This window comes from Anabrus simplex, chromosome 4, assembly GCF_040414725.1.
Source record: "Anabrus simplex isolate iqAnaSimp1 chromosome 4, ASM4041472v1, whole genome shotgun sequence".
Taxonomy (NCBI): domain Eukaryota; kingdom Metazoa; phylum Arthropoda; class Insecta; order Orthoptera; family Tettigoniidae; genus Anabrus; species Anabrus simplex.
Window position 1 is genome coordinate 129,219,469 of NC_090268.1, and position 22,504 is coordinate 129,241,972.

The window sequence follows — 22,504 nt, forward strand, 5'->3', positions numbered from 1 at the left end:
TCCTCTCTTCCTCGTCTCTATTATTCTCTCCAATATTTTGGCTACTTGTGACAACAGTGTAATTCCTTGATAATTGTCATACTTTCCCGTCACCTTTCTTAAATACTGGTATTATACCTTTACACGAATCATCTGGTATTTTTCCTCCATATACACCACGGCAGCCTATATTATAACCAGTAAACCAATAGGTCCTGCTGTCTTTATCATTTCCACACATTTCATCCATCCCAGCTGCTTTTCCCATTTTTATTTATTTAACAGCCGTTGCAATATCATCCTCATTTACCACTACACTCTCTTCTGCATCGTTTCTCACATTCAGGAGTTTATTGAAATAGTCTTTCCACCTATACTTTATCTCATCTGGGTCTGTTATTACATTTCCACTTTCTTCCTTTACTTGTTTTGTGTAGATTTTTCTCCTCCTATTTTTTATTATTCCATACAACACCCTTTTTCCACCTTTCACATCCTTTTCCAACTCTTGTGTGAATCTCTCTCAACATTTTTTCTTTCCCTCATTTACCACTTTTTTTACATTTTTAATTTCCTGATACTTAATCTTACTTCCTTCTTTCCTATCTCTATTCCATTCTTGCCATGCTTTCTTCTTTTGTTTAACAACCTCCTTCACCTTTTCATTCCACCAAGGCGTCTCCTTTTCCGTCGCTCTTACCAAAGTTCTGCCACAAATCATCTCTGCACAGCTTACAGATGTTCCAACAATGTCTGCCTTAATGGGTTAAAGTCAGTACCTGTGCAGACCACAGTGATTGCTGCTGCACTCGTGGGTCTGTTGACAATGTGATATTCTTGGCCCTTCTCCAAGTGCCTTGCCTTGTTGGAGAATCATTCTAGACCTTTCTAAAGTTAGTATCAAAATGAGTTTGTTGTACGGTATCTAATACGGCAGTCTGCAATGTAAGTAATATTTCTGTATCGATATATTTATTCGATTACATAAAATCAGCATCATGGTCCGTGTCGCACTTTAATAGATTCACCAGGTGGAAAATAAATAAATACTTAGTTGTGAATATTTATTCGAAGAAACTACGAATGCTTCACTATAACAGTGTTTTAACATGTTATGCTACATAATATGTGCCAAATCAGTGAATTCGAGATCAGAATAATGCAAACAGTGACTTTGCAGATATTTAGCGTGCCCTCAAACTTAATCAGCGTTTCTACACTGCAGAGGACTACGTAATCGTAATGAGAAAATGCAGGCGGAAAAACCCTGTTGCTGTTCGCCAGATGGAAGACGCGTTGTTGTTCAATTCAGCTGAACTTGAAAAACTGTGCCTCATAAATAGGCTTCTGATAAGTTCACCTGCATACACCCAGCGTCAGTGGGTAGGGTCTGACACATCCCACTCTGACGAGTCTAGTGTCAGACAATCATAGTAGTCAAGGAAGAGGTGAGATTCTTCTCTAAAAAAACACCATGTCATTCTTCACTCTGATCTTATGCAACATCAGCCTTATATGTTACTAGCTCATGTACCCATGCTTCGCTATGGGGTTGTACAGTGTATGCAGAATTCAAGGTAAAATACTACACGTGCTGTGAGTAAAATTAGTATGCATTCCTATTAGCGTTAATTGAGAAAGACCTCAGGTAGGTCGGCATATGCCGTTTCTCATGTAAAGTCAGAGTTGGGAATTTTTATTACAATGGCAGCCCTCATTTCCTACTGCCAGTCACAATTGGATGCCGTTATGCATCATTAGACCAAGCGCCAAAAGTTGGTTTAGAGATATTCACGTTTAACTTTAGGTTTGTTTCAATTCGAGCAAACATAATTTTGTTAAACATGATATTCCTGGTGTTGTAGCAGAGATTGTACCTTCTCACCAAATTCCTAATTTTTAGACTCACAATTCATAGATTTTCCTGAAAAAATGGCGCTTAGACTACTGATGCAATTTAAGGTACTTCTCACATGCGAATATTGCATCACAATGCTACACCAATAACACCTTACTGTTGAGTATCTACTGAGTAAGACTTCAAAAAATATGTGAGTGCAGCTGTGATTAGAACCTAAATCTCCTACTGCGCTAAGTGCTTGAACCATCGCGAGCCGCGCCACAACTTCAGCACATTATGCAAGTTTTAGATGGAGAAACTTTAGAAGGGAAGCTCTTCCCTAAACTCATTGCTATAACCACTTATTGATTTGACAAATTTCGACTGATCTGAGTCAAATACAAATGGTAAGAAGTGAGCCATTTCAGTCTATACAATGCAATGCATATTTCTTTATGGCTTTCCCTTCACGATAGGCCTATTATGTTCTGAGAATACAGTACTGACGTGATATTTTCAAGCCTATGGGTAAGTTTTGTTCTGCTTTAGACACACATTAGTTGCTAAGTAGAATGGCTGTCTCATACCATTAGGGGACGTTGATCTACATGTTAGTTCTCTTTAAACAAGCATCATCATCAACAGAATGGCAGTCCCTTAAACTTAGTAAAGGATATGGAGGCCGGTATATGTGGTTATGATTACCTTATTTCAAGAAAAATAAAGCGATTCTGAAAGAAAGTATAGAATTTTAATTACTTGTCTCAGTCGAACAGAATAGGAATAGAATATGTGATTAGAATATTTGCTCCCATAAATTCATATAAATCACTGGACAGGTAGTAAGATTGTTACTCTCAGTTCATTTGATCTCAAAATCAGGATTTCCATTGAATCCATCTATGCCATCCACAATGTCAGAATCTCCTTAGAAGTTTCTGGTAAAATTGTTTGGCATCTGCAAGTATTAGGTGCATCAGCGACTTACGGTCTCCAAGTTTGGCTTCAGAGATAGGTTTTCCATTTGGCCACAAAGGTACTGATGCCTGATTAAAGGGAACTCTAGTTTCCCGTGGTCATCCCAGTCTTGACGTATTTAGATTTACTTCCATATATTCACCATCAAATTTAGTTTTGACATATATACTGAACGGCTGTGATTTCAAGAACTGGATTTCTTTTAGTCTTTGCCAGTTTATCTTGCAACCATGAATATCTGTTTCCCGATTGACGATCAGTTTTTCAAATTCAGCTGAATTGAACAACAACGTGTCTTCCATCTGGCGAACAGCAACAGGGTTTTTCCGCCTACATTTTCTCATTAAGATTACGTAGTCCTCTGCAGTGTATAAATGCTGATTAAGTTTGAGGGCACGCTAAATATCTGCAAAGTCACTGTTTGCATTATTCTGATCTCGAATTCACTGATTTGGCACATATTATGTAGCATAACATGTTAAAACACTGTTATAGTGAAGCATTCGTAGTTTCTTCGAATAAATATTCACAACTAAGTATTTATTTATTTTCCACCTGGTGAATCTATTAAAGTGCGATACGGACCATGAAGCAGATTTTATGTAATCGAATAAATATATCGATACAGAAATATTACTTACATTGCAGACTGCCGTATTAGATACCGTACAACAAACTCATTTTGATACTAACTTTAGAAAGGTCTAGAATGATTCTCCGACGTTGCCATTTTAGCAAGCTGCATTAGTAGCATTGTCCTTCTCCTTAGTTTCGGAAGTACTTGATACATTGCTGAATTTCGTCACTTGATAAACCACTCAGTGTATCACCACGTCAATAACTTAGCACTATCGAAAACGCGGGCACCCTCGCTGTCATCCACGACGCAATGTGAGAAATGAGGCGCTTGGTCTAATGATGCAAAATGGAACGTCGCATAGTCTACTGATGCAATTTACAGTTAAACTGATTCTGGCTATGTCGCTTAGGTTTTCAGTTTACTGACAACTAATGCCCTCTCGTAAGGCAGTGGGGAATTTATTATAAGTAGTTCAAGCTTTCCTCTACAAGATATTGCTAAAATCTCAATTTTCATCAAATTGCGCTTAGTCTGTTGTTGCATAACTCCATCCAATTGAGTTGAGGAGTTTTCATTATAATGGCAATCCCCCTTGCCTACTGCCTGTCACACTTGACTAATGCCAGTGTCCCTTGCCTACAGTCAGTCACAATTGAGTTGCATATTTGTCATAATTGCAGACTCCCTTGCCTGCTGCCATTCAAACTATGTTGTCTGGGGTTGTTATTGAATTTACGACACAGTTAGGAGTTTCCAATAAATACTGATTAAGGAGTCTGCGATCGAGTAAGGCGTAGTTTTATTGACCCTCTTTTTCCGTGATTCGGTAAGAGTAAAAATCTGGAGCAGAAACCGTTTTATTAAGAGGGACTTCAGAATTTTTATCACGTCTTAAGCACCGAGCTCGATAGCTGCAGTCGCTTAAGTGCGGCCAGTATCCAGTATTTGGGAGATAGTAGGTTCGAACCCCACTGTCGGCAGCCCTGAAGATGGTTTTCCGTGGTTTCCCATTTTCATACCAGGCAAATGCCGGGGCTGTACCTTAATTAAGGCCACGGCCGCTTCCTTCCCACTCCTAGGCCTTCCGTGTCCCATCGTCGCCATAAGACCTATCTGTGTCGGTGCGACGTAAAGAAAAAAAAAAGAAAAAAAAATCACGTCTTAAGCACGGTGAGTTTCATCGATCTGCACCAACTTTGTGTCTCTGCTGCTTTTTAAATTCCTGCCCCACAATCACCAAAGCCACCTCACTCGTAGGTGCATTATATCGACCCCTGTGTACAGCTGATGGTTGCCAGTACACATGAATCACAACTTCAAACTCTTGTCCTTCTGAGGTACTCTCCCTCTGTTTTAAAATCTTGTATATAAGGACTGTGATTATTCATAAGTTATTGAAATTGTAAAATTAACCAAGGCTTCACAACGGGGAAGATATTGGACTGAATTTCGGACTCTCTTTCATCATTCCCACCAAAATATATTTGTAAAAATGAGTTTTTTCTTCCGATGAAAGTAGCAAACTTCTAGAATGACACTTGGTTATTTTTCTCAAGATGGAATCTTGAAAGTCCTGAGTTCTACTTAGAGTAGGAAGATTCTCAATTGTGACTGTCATATTTACAGAGAAACTCTATATACGGTTCGACCTTTGTATAAAATTTCATTTATGACAAGACTTTTATTTGAGAATCTTACAGTTCCAAGTCAAACTCAATACTTCCAAAGTTCTAACATGAGTGAAAAGAATTATATTGTGTTAAGTAGTGTTACCAACTTAGCGGATTTTCCGCTAAATTTGGCGAAATTTAGCGTTTTATCCATTTTAATAATACCAATATAATGGTCCGTTATTGGACATTATAAATTTTCCAGCTGACTCATTCTTGGTTGCCTGTGTTTCGCCCTCATGTGCTAAGTTAGGCTCATCAGTTGGGACTTAGCACACCACCCAAGACGCAAGGCTAGTGCATACCGTGGAGGCCAGTGCATAGGCTACTTGAAGCCACCAGCAGTGCCAATGCACTATGAGAGCTATGTCTCATGTGCGTATGGACCCAATGGATCACGTAAAGCTCTAACGATTCTGTTTTCTGAGTTGCCAAACAGCTCTCATCCTTTCTCCGTGGATCCTTTTTCGTTCTTCTGTCCACTTTGCTCCAGTTTTCTTTTTCACTTTGTTCTCTGGTGCACATTCCATCCATTTATTTCTTTCCTATAGAGGTTTCTATCCGTGGTGTCAATTGAGTTCATCTGGGCTTTTTCCAGATCCTTCTTCACTTCCAGTATCCAGGGAATATTTTTTGGATGTTTTATGTAGGTGAGAATCTTGTATGTCAGTCTACTTGCCGGCAGTCTGCGGATGTGCCCATAAAATTTCAGACGTCTTTTGCGGATGTCTGCTGCAGTGTTGGAAAGCTCTTCTGTCACTTTGCATGACCTCAGTCTATATCCATCTTCTATTTTTCAGGGGCCGAGAATATTTCTCAGATTATTATTGACGGAATTTTAGCGGATTTTTAGTAGTATTTAGCAGATCTTGAAACTATAAGTTGGCAACACTGGTGTTAAGTATCATTCTAATCGTGACTTCGGTATTTTGAAATTTTGATTATTTGAAGTTTTATTCTCCAGATACTTTTAGGGGCATTATAAGTTGCATATTAAGAGTGTTTATATGTGCATTGATTAAATGATTTGTATGTTTACGATTGCTTGTTCTCATATTTGGTTGAAGATGACTCTCACCAGCGTCGAAACTAGTTCCGAGTAAGTGTTATAACTTACTTAGTTTAATATTAGTTTTGAAAAGGTGGATTTTAAATTTTACTCATCTATTATTCTCAGTTCAATACGGACTTAAAAATGAAATTCTTAAATTTAAACATATTCACCGTCACAGTTCAGGTTCTCCCTGTGGCTTACTGCACACACGTCTTACACAGTAGCTGGACAGATTCTCCCCAGACTCCCAAAACTTCTGCTTAAATGCTTAGTTCGTGCTTTCTCTAATATCACTCCCTACTCCCACAGTCTGATTGGCTCACGTGATCCTCCCACTAAACTAATGGGGAGTGTCATGGAACACTCTAGAACCAAGTATTTTTCTGATGCATCAAAATCACTGCGTTGGCCTACGCGATATTTCTTTCCACTCGCTTTCCGAACTACCCCCCAGCCTTTCTATTGCATTCTGTCTTTACATTGGTGCCGTCCTGTCGAATATTTCACAGTGTTGCAAACATACACTGGGCTTGCTTCCACTATGCTTCACTTTATGTTAAATTGCATTGAATTATTTGCTTTGAATATTTCAAATTTCCACTCAAATAAGGTTATCACTCGCTTAAGTATTCGAAGCACTGTAACTTCATGCCACTGTTATTCATTCACTTAGGTTCTAGAGCATTATTCCCAATCTCTTCATTCTCGGAGGTTGCGAATTTGAGACTCGCTAGAGTCCATTCAGTCGGCACTGAGATGAAAGGGGCGCCGCTGTCGTGACAATAGTTACATTTTAAAAACACCATCACGCCTGTTTTATTAGTCGTATGCTACTACCTAATAGTCCTACTTTTAAGACCTTCCTTTTTATCACATTTACTTTTAACTACGACGTAAGCAGCTTCGTGTTCACTAGTACCATCTATTACTTCGATTTCTTTATAGAGCTCATCTGGTTTCACCAGCGCCACGTCCAGAATATTGTTCCCCCTAGTTGGTTCCATCACTTTCTGAATCAGCTGTCCTTCCCATATTGACTTATTTTCCATTTGTTGGTCATTCTTCATGTCGTTCATATTACCTTCCCAATTGACATTGCTAAAATTGAGATCTCCTGCTACAATCCCATTCCTTTCCATATCGTTTCCCACATACCTGATTATCTTATCAAATAATTCTGAATCAGCATCAGTGCTACCCTTTCCCAGTCTGTACACTCCAAAGACATCAAGACATTATCTTTATAAATGAGCCTTACACCTAGAATTTCATGTTTGTCATCTTTAACTTTTTTGTAGCTTAAAATTCTTCTTTTACAAGAATGAATATTCCCCCTCCTAACATTCCTACCCCACTGAGCTCGATAGCTGCAGTCGCTTAAGTGCATCCAGTATTCGGGAGATAGTAGGTTTGAACCCCACTGTTGGCAGCCCTGAATATGGTTTTCCGTGGTTTCCCATTTTCACACCAGGCAAATGCTGGGGCTGTACCTTAATTAAGGCCATGGCCGCTTCCTTCCCACTCCTAGCCCTTCCTGTCCAGTCGTCGCCATAAGACCTATCTGTGTCGGTGCGACGTAAAGCAACTAGCAAAAAAAACATTCCTAGCCTATCTCTACAATACACACTCCAGTTCCGTTAGAACATTTCTGCATCCATTATATCATTTCTCAGCCATGATTCAACTCCTATTATTCTACTTAACTTCCAGATTCCTGTACCACTCCCTGTTGGTGGGGACGCAGATGAAGAATTCACCCCTGGTATCCCCTGCTTGTTGTAAGAGGCGACTTAAAGGGGCGACCAAGGGATGATTGAATTAGAACCATGGAACTACTTTTGATTAGTACCATCATGCGGGGAACACCATGGGTTGCCTTTACTTGTGAGCAGTACCACTATGTTAGGTACACAATAGGTTTGTGATTAGTAGCAGCAGAGAGCGGTTCACTGTGAGTGTCCAGTACCTGTGATGACTACCACTATATGCGGAATATTACGGGCTTATGTTGCCTGTTATTTGTACCCACTATGTGAGGAACACCACGGGATAGTACGAGTCCCTGTGATTAGTACACCAATGTGAGGTGAAACATGGGCTTGCGTTGCCTACAGATGGCGTCATTATGTGAGAACACCATAGGTCTGCATTACCTGTGCGACGTACAATACTTGTGAGTAGTACCATAATGTTTGGAACACCGTGAGTTTACGCTACATTTGATTAGTACCGCAACTTGAGAAATACCATGGTTGAACTTTACTACCAATAAATACCATTATGAGGGACCGTTGGCCTGGATTTTGAACCCCTTTAGACAACAAGCATCATCGATTCAGGATTGTGCTTTGTGCTTTGGAAGCAGTCCCTTGGTCAGTCATATAGTTTGTTGTTGCAAAAGAAAGAAACCAAGAAAGAGCAGCAGCAGTTACAAGTCTTTGGGAATAAAGTTTATAGAAAAATATTTGGCTCATGGTTCGATCCTATCTCTCAAAGCTGGCAGTAAAGATCTAAAGATCTAATTATGGGATTTACACCCTCTCTCAACAACACACTATAATGGGTGTGATAGAATCCAACAGACTGTGCTGGACTGGACATGTACTGAGGATGCAGGATAACAGAGCACCAGTGGATCTATATAAGGGATCTCTTAATGGGAGAAGACCTTCAGGAAGACGCCGAAGCACCTGGTAGGAAATCAACAAGGTACTGGACCCTCCAAATTGATAACTGGAAGAGCGGGCTCAAGACCGAAACGGATGGAAGAGGATTGTGAGATCGGCACGGGAACTGCACGTCCCTCGAAAGCCTACGGAATGAGTGAGTGTTCCTCATCATCACATTTTGAATTCTGGTCATTGGATGAATTTTGGACTTTTAAAATTGTCATTGCATTTCACCTCATTTCGTACCAGTAGGGGCTGATGATCTAGATTTTAGGCCTCTCTAAATAAAACAGCATCATCATCGGATCCCTGTACCCTTATCACCGCTCTCTAGACCATCCTGTTTCCCTGAATGTACCTCCCTATAACCCTTCTAAACAAATTGCCTAACTTATACGTACAACTGCGGTTTAAGTGAAGGCCATCTAAGCGCATGTCCCTATTTCCTACCCACCCATTAGGATCTAGAAATCGCTCCCATTTTTCCACATACCCACTCCATAGTCTCATTCAAATCCCCAATCGCCTTCCAGTCAGTATCCCTCCTACACAGTAATCCGCTGACAAGTCTCTGCTTCCTCAAACTTAACCTGTGCTGCGTTTACCAGATCCCACACATCCCCAACTATGTTGGTACTTATACCTTCTTGCCTTACGTTGCCTCCTTCTTTTCTACTTTCCTTAACATCTGCCTCAACCTAATTCCTGGATAACACTCTACCCTAGTTTCCTTTCCCCTATGACCAGAGCCTCAACCCTACCTACCTCATTTGATCCCCTCCTCTCCTAGTCAGCCCTATCTTTCTCCTACTTCCTCCTCCCATTTCTCCCTCCCATGACCCTGTTCCACCTGTCTTTACCTATCCTCTGCTCCACATTTCCCTTTCCTACCTTTTCCCTTCCTCCTACTTCTACACTACCGGGTGAGTTGGCCGTGCTGTTAGGGACGCGCAGCTGTGAGCTTGCATCCGGGAGATAGTGGTTCGAATCCCACTGTCGACAGCCCTGAAGATGGTTTTCCGTGGTTTCCCATTTTCACACCAGGCAAATGTTCGGGCTGTACCTTAAGGCTATGGCCGCTTCCTTCCCAATCCTAGCCCTTTCCTATCCCATCGTCGCCATAAGACCTATCTGTGTCGGTGCGACATTAAGCCACTAGCGAAAAATCCTACTTCTACACTTCTTAGCAACAGTTCCTTGTTCCTCGTTTTCACTCTGTTGTCTACCTGAAGTGACTCAAACCAATTTCTGATAGACACCTATCCTGAATTCTGATTCTGAATAGAGCCCTTAGCCTGCAATATCCTTCCCCTTAAAACATTAGACCATCTGTGTTCTACAATTTCCCCCTTTCCTTGCCAACCCTCTTTTACACCTACTGTATCCTGTTCATTGTTTGAGGGATCTACCTTCCTTCCTGTCTTCTGAGAGAATCCTAATTATCTCCCTCAAACTCTCCAACTTGTCCCTCATATTCCTTAATGCCTAGTCACACCCACACATCCTACACTTGCACTCCTTAGCCATTCTTTATGGAAAAATGAAAAGAAAAGGAAAAATAACTTATTCTGTAGAAACAAAAGAGATGAAAGGAAATAAATACTGTCTAGAATAGTACACAAGGATCACACAACAATAAGGTCATTTATAGAGCCCGGAATTCCATGCAAATGCATGTTTTTAATAATCCACTTACACTTCTCAAATTTTGCAAAAATTTCTTTTATGACTTAACGATTCCGGGCAACCGTTCTTTTTCTGTGTATGTTTGCATGTTGCAAATATTTGGACGTTTATATTGCATAACATGACTTTTCTTCTGACTTTGGTGCATATATAATGTTAAGTTGCATTATAGTGTCTTTTATGAATGTTGGTTTGCAGAATTTGGGACCGTTTTACCGCGCTATATGTCTATTATTGAGAGTCGGATAGAATTATTCATGGCATCCTACCTGACAACCAAAGTTAGTACATACCGTACAAATCCTATAATCCAATTAGCCAACCACTTTATCTGTTGCTTGAGTAAACGTTGACGTAAGCTGGAAGGCCTGGTGCTGACTGCTGTAATTCTTAGAAATAAGGTATCTCAGTATAAATTGCTATAAATTGAACAGTAAATTGTGCATTACTAAATGATGGCTCATGTTTTTCATCTATGTTAGACGAACAAAACAAAACTTGTATGACATTTCTGTGATGCCGCGTTACTGAGATAGTGGCTTACAAACCTTGATTTTGTACTGAACCCTCTTCCGTTATCCTGGCATTCCCTATCTGGAACTCCCACTCGTCACACGTATCGGACCAAAATGATTGGAAGAAAGACGGCAGTTGGGAAGCAGCACACATGTATGCTGCAGATTGCAGTTTTGTGTTCGACTCGTGTCTAAATGGATTGAAGGAAAGGAATTCCTAAGAACGGATGGCGATGTAGTTTATTGTGATTGTTGTGATAAAGATGTAAGTACCCCTCCTTACTTTTACTTATCTTTAATAGTTTATTTTCTTTTAAATATTTATACTAGGCAGTGACCCACTTTATTTAAATTTTACTATTTCTGGAAAATGCACATGTAAAAATAAGACACATGTTGAGTTTGCAGATCAAATGTTCAAAATGTTTCAAGTTTATCAACATATAAGTTCCATTTCACACACTGCAAAAAATGAAACAAAGAAAGGAAACCGAAACGGAATGTGTCCAAACATTTATTACCACAACACCAGCTATACCAGGCCCAAAGCCATTTTTTATGGATTTATATGATGCTCTAGTGGGGGCAAATGCACCTCTTGAAAAACTGGCCAACCCCGTATTGAAATAATTTTTAGAGAAGTAAACGATACATGGTATCCCAGATCCAACAACCTTGAGAAAAATTATCTTCCAATTTCATATGCACAGGTACAGAAAAGCAGATTTTTATTAATTTATTTATGCTACTTTTAAAATGTTTTTCAATAATATTATTTGGGAATGTAGAATTAATTTTGGAAAAGAAGTAACCTCAAAACTTACTTTGTTTAACTTTGAATCTTTAGCTGTTATTGGAGACATTCAAACGTGTCTGCAATCATCGCATGGAGAAGTAGCTGCGGCAGTTAGAGATAAGCTGAACAAAGTCATCTGGTCAAATCCTGATTTTGAATTCATCTGGCTTATAAAAAATATATTGTATGGTGAAAATGCAAAAGATGTACAATTTGACCTCACTTTGTCCCAAATGTCTTCAATTAAGTATGCACCTGTCGCTTCTTGTGACGTAGAAATATTATTTTCTGTGTTTCAAAATGTACTGACAGATAAACGGATGAGTTTAAGTGAAGACAATTTGGAGAAATTAGTTATCATACACTGGTTCAAAAGGAACCGAAGATGTAACCATGTGAACTGAATTTTTATAGTGCATATTTTCCCCTTTATTCTGCATGTTTTGCTACGTGATAGTGCATGAATGCATGCATATTTTGAGATTTGATAGTGCATGGAAATACGGGCTCTAGTCATTAATATACTGCTACACTACAATACTACTTAGTTGTGCTATATTTGTATCCTGCAGTCCGCCTCCATAGTGTCCTTGGCCGGGTTCGATTCCCGGTAACGCTAGAAATTTTAGAATGGCAGGAGGGCTGCTATGTGGTTAAAATGGTACACGCAGCTCACCCATAATGGGGGGTGTATCTGAAAAGAGCTGCACCGCCTCAGGATGAGGACACGAGTGTACTTTCCATGGATAAATGGTTAGCATGCTGGCCTGTGGTCACAGGGGTCCCGGGTTTGATTCCCGGCAGGGTCTGAAATTTTAACAGTCATTGATTAATTTCACTGGCACATGGGCTGGGTGTATGTATTGTCTTTATCATTTCATCATCACGAAGCGCAGGTTGCCTACAGGCGTCAAACCAAAAGATCTGCACCTGGCGAGCCGAATATGTCCTCGGACACTCCTGGCACTAAAAGCCATACGCCATTTTTAAAAATTTTTTTATCGTACAACACCTTAACAGGATAAAAACTGCCGTGAATACCGAAAGGAATACACAAGAATTACACAATTCTAAACTGCAGTTAAACCTATCCTAATTACTACTACAGAATTCTAGTAAGAGGGTTTCTACTGATACTTCTACTATACTACACAATTATTTCACAAATAATAGAACAACAAGTAACAACTCTCATTATTGTTCCGTATTGAAGATGACGTTAGGCATAGATAACAGGGATAATTTAATAAAAAACCACCTATTCAATACTTTCCACGTTTAATGTGGTTATCTACATGATTTTATGTAGACTTATTTAGGTCAGGTACATGTTTCACCCATTATTTTGGGCATCTTCAGCCTGTAGGTCAAGGTTTGGGACCTTTTTAACCAATATAAACATACCAATATATACCATATATACAAACATTAATGAACTCTTAAGACGGGTAACATAAGTTAATACAGTTAGGTTTTTTGGTCCTAATCTATCTAATTTGAAAAATGTCCAAAACTAAAATGGATCTTCTTTTTGGTAAAGAGGATTACATACCGGGGTTTATGTGACCCCTATATCATATGTTCTTGGCGTACCATGTCTGTTGACAGGATGTGTCGTCAACAAGTGGAGATTTGAACTGATTGTTGGTTATAGATTGGTCAAGATTGAAAGTATAAATTTAAATTAAATGTGTTTTAACTTGGCAGTTCTATTCTGGTTAACTTAAAATGTTCAGAAATAAAATGAAATGGATCTTCTTTTTTATCATAAGTCTTGAGAAAGGATGATATTAAAACTGGGGCTTATTCGACTCATGATTTTCATTTTCATGTTCTTGACGTGACTAATATTTAAATGTGTTGTCCTGCACAAGTGGAGATTTAAAAAAACGATTGTTATAGGTAGACTGGTCAAGAACGTTGATGTGAATGAAACTGTTAGCGTCTTGACTTTGGGTCTCATGTAACGTCAAGGAATTGACAAGAGTACGATATTAAGCTGTTTCTTAGTTTTAGGCTGCTGCTTAATTGAGAAGGAACATCCTAGACACTTGATACAGTCTTGTATGAATATTGTTCCCGTTGATGTGTTGCTTGGTCTTTGGGAGGGATCTTAAGAATATCTGTAATGAAGTAGAAAAGTAATATTGAAATTAAAAATTTAGAGCACGCGTTGTGATAAAATGTATTAAATTAACACCTCTTAACTGTAAAATGACTTACTTGTTCAATTCATACTAGATGGACCTGTCTGTTCCGGCAGCGCCTGTCTTATCAACATTTCTACTCCTGGTGTTGTACTGGTGCAGTAATGGAGGGGCGGGGCATGGAGGGAGAGTGGGGGTAGGCTGGTCTATGGGCGTATGTGCTATTGCTGGAGGGGAGTTTCTAGAAGCGATACGGGCAGGTTTAACTTTTGGCATGGTGGATGAAGCATTTGAGTGTGGAGATTTAAAAAATTGAGGGATTTTGTTTTGATTTGAATTCACGATATTAATTAATCTAGGTGTTAATTCGTGCAAAGGATTTTTAATTTCATTGACATCGTTGATATTTTTATTTTTATTGTAGGTTTGGTCTAAAAAGATGTGTAGATTTTTCAGTTAATTAATTATTTTCCCTTTACCTATGCTTCTAATGATGGTAAGATCTTTCTCTATGGATGTAAAGTGATGGCCCGTTTCTCTCATATGTTGGCTCATCGCTGAGTACTTATTGTGTTTTTGAGCGTTATAATGTTCCAGATATCTCGTGTTAAAGCTCCGGCCAGTTTGACCGATATAAGAAAAATCGCGTTGTGTATATTAGTTTATATATGCCGGACCTTGAATAATGGTTGCTATTGTGATTGACCTTGTTATGGTTAAAAAATATGTTTCGATTGGTGTTAACTGTCCTGAAGGCTATATTAATATTGTGCTTCTTTAAAGTATTTGAGATCTGATGGACGGCTGGGTTGTTATATGTAAATGTGGTGAAACTAGTTTTTTTTAGGTTTTTCTGGGACGAGATTAGTGGACAATTTAATTTTGATTTTCTTAATCAGACGGTTCACCATATCCATTTTAAACCCGTTGAGTTGAGCAAGATTCCTTATGTACTTCAGTTCAATTTTTAAATTGTTGGGAGAAAGAGGAATTTTAAAAGCTCTATAAATTAAATTATAGAAAGAGGCTTGTTTTTGGGACTTGGGGTGTAGGGATGAATTCATAATAGTTAAGGGAGAGTGTGTAGGTTTCCTGTATATTTGAAAATTGAAAGTATTATGTCAGCGTGTAACAGTTAAGTCCAAAAAGTTTCATGAGTTTCTAACCTCATCCTCTTTAGTAAACTTAACACTGGGATCAATTTTATTTAGGGACTCTAAGATCTCGTCACTATTAGTGACATTTTTGTCAAAAATTACGAAAGTATCGTCTACAAATCTGAGCCATAAACATACGCCTTTGTGTTCTAATTTTTGTGTGTTCTATTGTGTCCATATAAATGTCTGCTAAGATGCCAGAAAGAGGGTTGCCCATTGCTAAGCCTTTTTGTTGGTAAAACTTTCCATTGAAAGAGAAAAAGTTATTGCTTAAGACAAAATTTAATATCTTCATGAATTCTTCAATTTCCATCTTACTAAGGCTGCTGTGTTTATTGATATTATCATTGATGATTCTTACAGTTTCTTTGGTAGGGATGTTTGGGTACATATTTACGACATCATAGGAGCACATTGAGTGATTGGGTCGCAGCTTAAATTTGTTTAGAATTTTGCAAAAAGTGACTGAATTTTTTAAAGGATGTTTATTATTGAATACGTATTTTTTTTTTAGGAAGGCGTGAATGAATTTTGATACTTTATAGGTGGGGCTGTTTCTACAGTTTATGGTAGAGCGTATTGGAATGTCCTTCTTATGAATCTTTGGTAAGGCTCTGGCTGTCGGAATACTAGGGTTCATGTTAAAAAGTTTTTGTTGTTCTTGTTTTAAACTACGTTCAGATGTATCCTAATTACAATATGTTATTACTAAGCACAAACAGAAATGAAAATTGCGAGTTTGAAATTCTCAAGAACTACTCAAAGATTATCAAGCCAAATGCGTAATCAGATTATTATTAGTACTATTTTATCGTACTATGCTCCGATACACACGAAAGATACACACTATATAATATGCCATATCTATACTACATTTCTCAACTGAAATGTGGTTACATGATTTTTACAGCTAGTGGATTAATATTATTTTCCCTACTATGCGGGATGGAGAATAAGTGTCCTTAAATTTTGAAAAATAAGAGATTGTCTATAATAATTTCTCAGAAAAAAAAAAAAAAGAAATTCTTCTGTCAAAGCTATGCCAGGAATTGCAATATTGTTGGGATATAGGAATTTGATTAACTTGTTAACTTTTACTAGATGAATAAATGGTGTAAAGTACAGAGTATGCCGGGGACTTAGAACTACAAATTATCAGAATACACAGTAATACACAGTAATCAGCTGATTCTTGTATTTGTTTACTCAACTACCATATACTCTTTGATCTCGTTGGAATGCAGCCAACAATAGTCAACAATCCAAAGACTGTTGGGTAATTCTCCAGTGAAATACTGTGAATTCTCTTTAACTTCTTTTTAAAAGTCAAAGTTTACAGGCTATCCTGTTATTTAATTGAATAAATTATTACCTTTGTGATATTTTGAACGGATATCTATATGAAATACCGGGTCTATTGTCTGCACAAATGTAAAAGCTACGGTACCACGAATGTAAAAGCTATGGAAATTACAACTCCTTGTGATAATCTGCCTTTGTAAGTGTACCGGGCGGTACACCTCCATGCCGCTTATTTAAAATTTGCGCCAGTTGAAACTCCTCTGCTGGAGGAAGTCTGAACTTTATCTACGGTATTAATTTTCTACTTTCTCAGAAGATGTCACTACCTGGAAAATTTGGAGTTTTTGAACTGTGTCATTTTCAACGTATTTTTGTTTTCCTTGTAATAAGAAGTGTGAACTTTCTCTTCTAGAGGACACTACTGAAGATCAACAATAGTGCACCCTAGTGCGGAGTGAAAGAACTGTTTTTTTTTTTTTGGAGAAAATTTAATTTCAAAAGTTTGTTCTTTGCTAAATTTCCTTCAGTCATTGTTTAAGTTGGCAATATTAACCCTTTCTTTCCCCTTCTTTTGAATTTAGCCAATCCCGAATTTCTTGAATTAATTTTCCACCAATTATGTGTTTCTTCTTCATATTGTGTAGGGGTTTTCTTGGTTAGCCAATAAAGTTTTTGTGGGAGGGTGTTCTCATTCCCCAAACGCCTCGAACTTTCCGCGAGAGTATATAAACTGCTGATTTTAGGGTCTCCGGGCCACTTCTGTTCCATCTTTTCGTGTGTAAAGTACATAGCAGGGGGCGGGAAGCGCCTCTTTCTTCGGCGGCAGTCAACAACCAGGTAATGGCCGATTAATTACTTCTTTTCTTGCTTGCTCAGCAGTTTAACTCTCGGGGCGGGTCCGAAGTTTTTCCATTATGTAACCTTCCTTAAAATGTAAAGAAACTTGTATCTATTCTATCTTTTAAACTACATATTGGGATAGAGAGTGCTTAACCCTCTCGAGCTCCCACTCATATTGTTTTGAGGTGAACTTATTTTCTCAACCTATTCTTCCTTAACATTATGTAAATTTGTTTCTTTTCTAAAGTCACCTCCGTAGTATGGGATTAGCCCTTGCATCAGTGGCCTAGAGCCAAATTAGGTTTTGAAACAAATACATTAGGAGTGCAGATCGCCTCCTCTCAAATTGTTATTTTAGAGGTCATGTAATTACCCTTTTTCATTTAATAGACCTCAGTAGGTTGGGTATGTTACCCCTGTGTCTATGTCCTGAGAGGACAACTTGAAGGTGGAGTTTGGTGTGGCCTTTGAGAGGCTTAAAGTTTGAGAGCGTGTGGCTCTTTCTTGAAAATTAAGTGTTGTATGCCTCGAGGAGGCTTTTCTGTGTAATTTGGAGCAAGTGCTCTTGAACATGAATGGGGTTTTCGGCCCCTCTGGTAAAACTTATTTTGGAGTAAAGTTGGGCTAAATTGCCCTAGAAGTGTGAATTCGGGGCTCGAAGCCCAAATACTGTAAATACTGTAATTGCACCTTTTGTTGCCTTGCTACTCTGTACCTGCCGTAATTGTTATTTCTTAATTTTGAAAAGAAAATATAACCTTGTTAAATTTTAAATTAATTTTACTTTCGTAGCTTGAGACCTGTTCACCACCCCGCACCTTCTTTCACCTCTAACTACCACAAAAACACGGTAACAGTAAGTATTATACCAACAAACCTACAGATTAAAAAAAAAACTTAAAAAGTTAATATCACCTAAATTATATCTTAAACATAAATTTGGAACAACATACTCCTAGCTAGCCTGCTTAACCTAGAAAACGTAATCTACTGAACACCAACTGAACTACTTGATATAAAATTCAAATAAATATCACTGCTCCCAATTTTTACCAACAAGTACTAAACATCAATATATAAATAGCACTAAATGGATCTCTCTCTCTCTCTCTCTCTCTCTCTCTCTCTCTCTCTCTCTCTCTCTCACACACACAAACAATTTCAATAGGTTTTAATTACTTTATCACTACAATAATACACGAGCACTCTCAACAGCTGACCAGACACAAGCACATCCAACAACGGATTTTAAATGGATCAGAAACGCGTTAATGCTAAATTGGGAAACAGATTTTTAGCTGTGAATGAACGCATGTGAGATTTTCATCAATTCACATCCATTGACGATTTATTGATTTTTCCATAGAGAAAACAAGGGCAAATTACTTAATATATATGAAAGTATTTTCATCCATTTAGATCAAAGGATTAACCCTATTTTCAATTTAAATACATTTCCTGATCAAACTAAAGTTTGTTTCAAAACATTAAAAACCCTTTATGATAAAACATAATGTTTCCTTATTTAAAAGTTTATTCCCCTTATGGTTTATTTTTCCCTCTCCCGTGCCATAGTTAACAGCTGACCTGCTTGGCAGTCTATGAGTTTCATATTCTGCTAAGTTTCTTTTGTTTTCTGAATTGAAACATATTTCATTTTTCATGTTTTTCTAATTGGCAATTTCTAAAGACTCTCCTATATGACTATTATTTTTGATGCTATTGTTCAAATTGATACCTATAACCTTGTTCACAATTTTCTTACATCAAGACTTCTAGAATTGAGTGCTTGTATATGTTTTTTTTTTTTAAAGACACTGCAAAAACAGCGTAGTGCTCTTCGGTTCAGAGGACCCGCGTTTGACTCCTGGCCGAGTCAAAGATTTTCACCCTGAAGTGGTTAATGGAGTGAGAGTATATGACTCTGCTGATAGTAATCCGTTCGGGGTTGTTAAGCCTTGAGCAGTTCATCATTACCATTAGTGGAGACATTCAGATAGTGTGGCCATTTTCTAGAGCGTGTTTAAAATGTTCGAGACAATAAATAAATGCACTGACTGTGAAATACAGCGCGTGATTAATTTTTTGAATGTTGTATTGACCAAGGTGGAATAATTACATATTTTCTTGACTGTCAAGTCAATATGGAACGCCCCAAATATGAGATTCTCAAATTGTAGTGAATCGTCATAGCGAGTTTTTAAGATTGCTTTCAAAATTGATCTTTCATAGGAATTGAAGTGCTGTGATGTTAGTGTTCTTTAGACTTAAATATATACATATATGTTTCCAAGGCCTACTGGGGCCGGAACATGTAACCTGTTACATGAAAGTTTCTTGTAAGACACATTTTGTTGTATTGACAGATTTGGAATTATTATATGTTTTCTTTACAAAGATTAATCTCCCTTCATACTTAACCTTGTAGAAAAATGGGACAAGGGTTGGACGCACACATTTTACCGTTTTTATACCTGTGATTCAACACAGATATCGTATTCCTTCTTGGAATTAGAATTTCCATTTTAAACAATCTACAAAGCACGTTTTTTTTGTAAGTACCATTTCTGTATATTTCTGGTGCAGCGCAGTAGTTTGTTGTGCATGTGCAATGGCTTCCTTCATCTTATGAGATGCCGCATGCAGCGTAGGAAACATTCAGAGATAGTGTGGCTATCTTGTGTGTGTTTAAAATTTTTAAGACAATAGATCAACCTTCTGACTGAAATACGGTGTGTGATTTGTTTCTTGATGAATGCACAAAACATTAAACCAGCTGACATTCTTTTCCAAGTGTGTGGGGTGTGTTGTGAAAGTGCAGTGACTGTTGGAATAGTGAAGAGGTGCGTTTAAATATTCAATAAAGGACTTCAAACCGAGCTAGATAGCTGCAGTCTCTTAAGTGCGGCCAGTATCCATTATTCGGGAGATAGTGGGTTCAAACCCCACTGTCAACAGCCCTGAAGATGTTTTCCAGTGGTTTCCCATTTTCACACCAGGCAAATGCTGGGGCTGTACCTTAACTAAGGCCAAGGCTGTTTCCTTCCCACTCCTAGCCCCTTCCTGTCCCATCTGTGTCGGTGCGATGTAAAGCAACTTGTAAAAAAGAAAGTCTTCAACATGTGCATGACTTCCCATGGAGCGGCTGACTGTTGTCACAGATGATTTGATGTATGCAGTTGAAGCAGAAGTTCGTGAAAACAGGCGGTACACAATTTTGTCACACTCTCTGCTTTCCCACAATATTCAAGGTCTGTTCTCTACCATATTGTAACAGATCACATAGGATTCGGAAATGGTGTGCACGATAGGTGCCAAAACACCTTTTTGAAGAACACAGGACCAAATGAATGGGCTTTGTCCTTTTTCATATAAAATGCTGAGGAAAGTGATGTGTTAAACCACATAGTTACAGGAGGTAAGTGCCAAAACACCTCATTGAAAAACACTAGACCAAATAAATGGGCAGCACATTGGCTTTTCTCACACAATATGTGTTAAACCACGTTGTTACAGGAGACAAGACATGGATATCTTGCATCACTTCAAATCTTTTGCGAGTTGCTTTTACGTTGCACCAACACAATTAGGTCTTATGGCGACGATGGGACAGGAAAGGTCTAGGAATGGGAAGGAAGCGGCCGTGGCCTTAATTAAGGTGGTCTGACATTGTCTGTTGCCTGTTGTGAAGATGGGAAACCACAGAAAACCATCTCCATGGCTTCTTACAGTGTGGTTTGAACCCACTATCGCTCGGATGAGAGCTCACAGCTGCGCACTCCTAACTGCACGGCAAACTTGCCCGGTCACTTCAAATCAAACCAGCGTTTCTTGGGGTGGGGAGGTATTCAACATCACCAGTGAAGAAGAAATTCAAACGGACAATTTCCGCTCGAAAAATCATGTGCATAGTTTCCTGGGATGAACAAGGTGATTTGTTCATTGGGTTCTTGCCTCGGAATGCAACAGTCAACGAAGATGGCTACTGTGCAGTTCAGGAAAAAAAGGTGTGGAATGCTTTCCCACAGAATCATTATGACAATGTCAGACCACAGACAGCTAATCTAACCCAGGATCCCATCACAACATTTGCTTGGGAACAATGGCAGCTCTCCCCCTTTACAGTCCTGATTTGGTGCACAGTGATTTTCATCTTTTTCCTCACCTTGCTTAAAGTTCCTTGGTGGCAATGTCATTGGTGTCTGATCTCGTAGGAGTATGGCCATGATTTTTATCACAGGGGTCGTCGTCATATGATGAAGGCATACAAAAGTTGGTGGCCTGTTATGAAAAGTGCCTCAATAATGGTGACTATGTGAAGTAATAGCTTAAGGTGTGTAAAATCCAAAGAAAACGAGAAGTTTTAAACATAATACGGTAATTTTTTTGTTTGAAAAAATGTCTGTACTTAGGAAACATGCCTCATATATTGAGCATAAAATAGTCCATATGTATTTTTGTTTCCCATAAATTGGTAATTCTGGTACCTACTTTAACCTGTTGGCAGACTGGAAAACTCTGCTTTTATCAAGTCACTGATTGTATATACAGTGTGTCTCTTACAAACTCAATTTAAATGCATGTTGTTTGTATGTACTCTGTGCTTTGGCATCTGCCCCAGCCAAACTTATGTTGCATGCAGTCTTATATGAAATCTTACCCTATAAAAGATGCTGGAAGTGTTGTCCTTCCTGGGTTATTCAGGCATTGTATCTGGTAACCATATTCTGGCTAACGCGAGTGAGTTTTGCCGTTGTAATGTTTCTGATTTCATTCATAATGTTTTTTTTTTTTTTTTCCCCCGGTTCCTCCAATATGTGAGGATTTGTTCAGTACACTTTTTCTTTCAGTTTATCCTACAAGTATAAATCGCACAGTGTTAGATCTGGAGAACAGAGCGAGGGGGAAATAGACCAGTACTGATCACTGTGTCTGCAAGCACTTCCGAGATTGTAAGAAAGGATTCTTCTGCTGTATGAGCAGGGGCTGAATCTTGTTGAAACCACTCACATGGTTTTTCATCTTCTGTTAACTAATGGAAGAATAGCATCAAAATGTCATCTTTGTACCTATCTGCATTTATTGTCTTGAAAAAATAGGCCCAATTATTTGTCTTACACTAACAGCACACCAAACATCAATCTTCCTATCATAATGAGGGACTTCATAAACACCATTAGGATTTTCTGCACACCAGTAGCAAGAGTTAATGACTGTTCACATGACCATTAAGATGAAACCAGAACTTTTAAGTACGAAAATACAGTGTTGCAATGGTAATTGTCTCGCCA

General features: G+C 38.5%; 1 protein-coding gene across 1 annotated transcript in view; it reads left to right on the plus strand.

The window, feature by feature from the left end:
* The window catches only part of LOC136872493 (E3 ubiquitin-protein ligase MARCHF3), a 69,331-nt gene that overhangs the window by 14,601 nt on the left and 32,226 nt on the right, over window positions 1–22,504 (plus strand). The gene's annotated exons all lie outside the window — the stretch shown is intronic.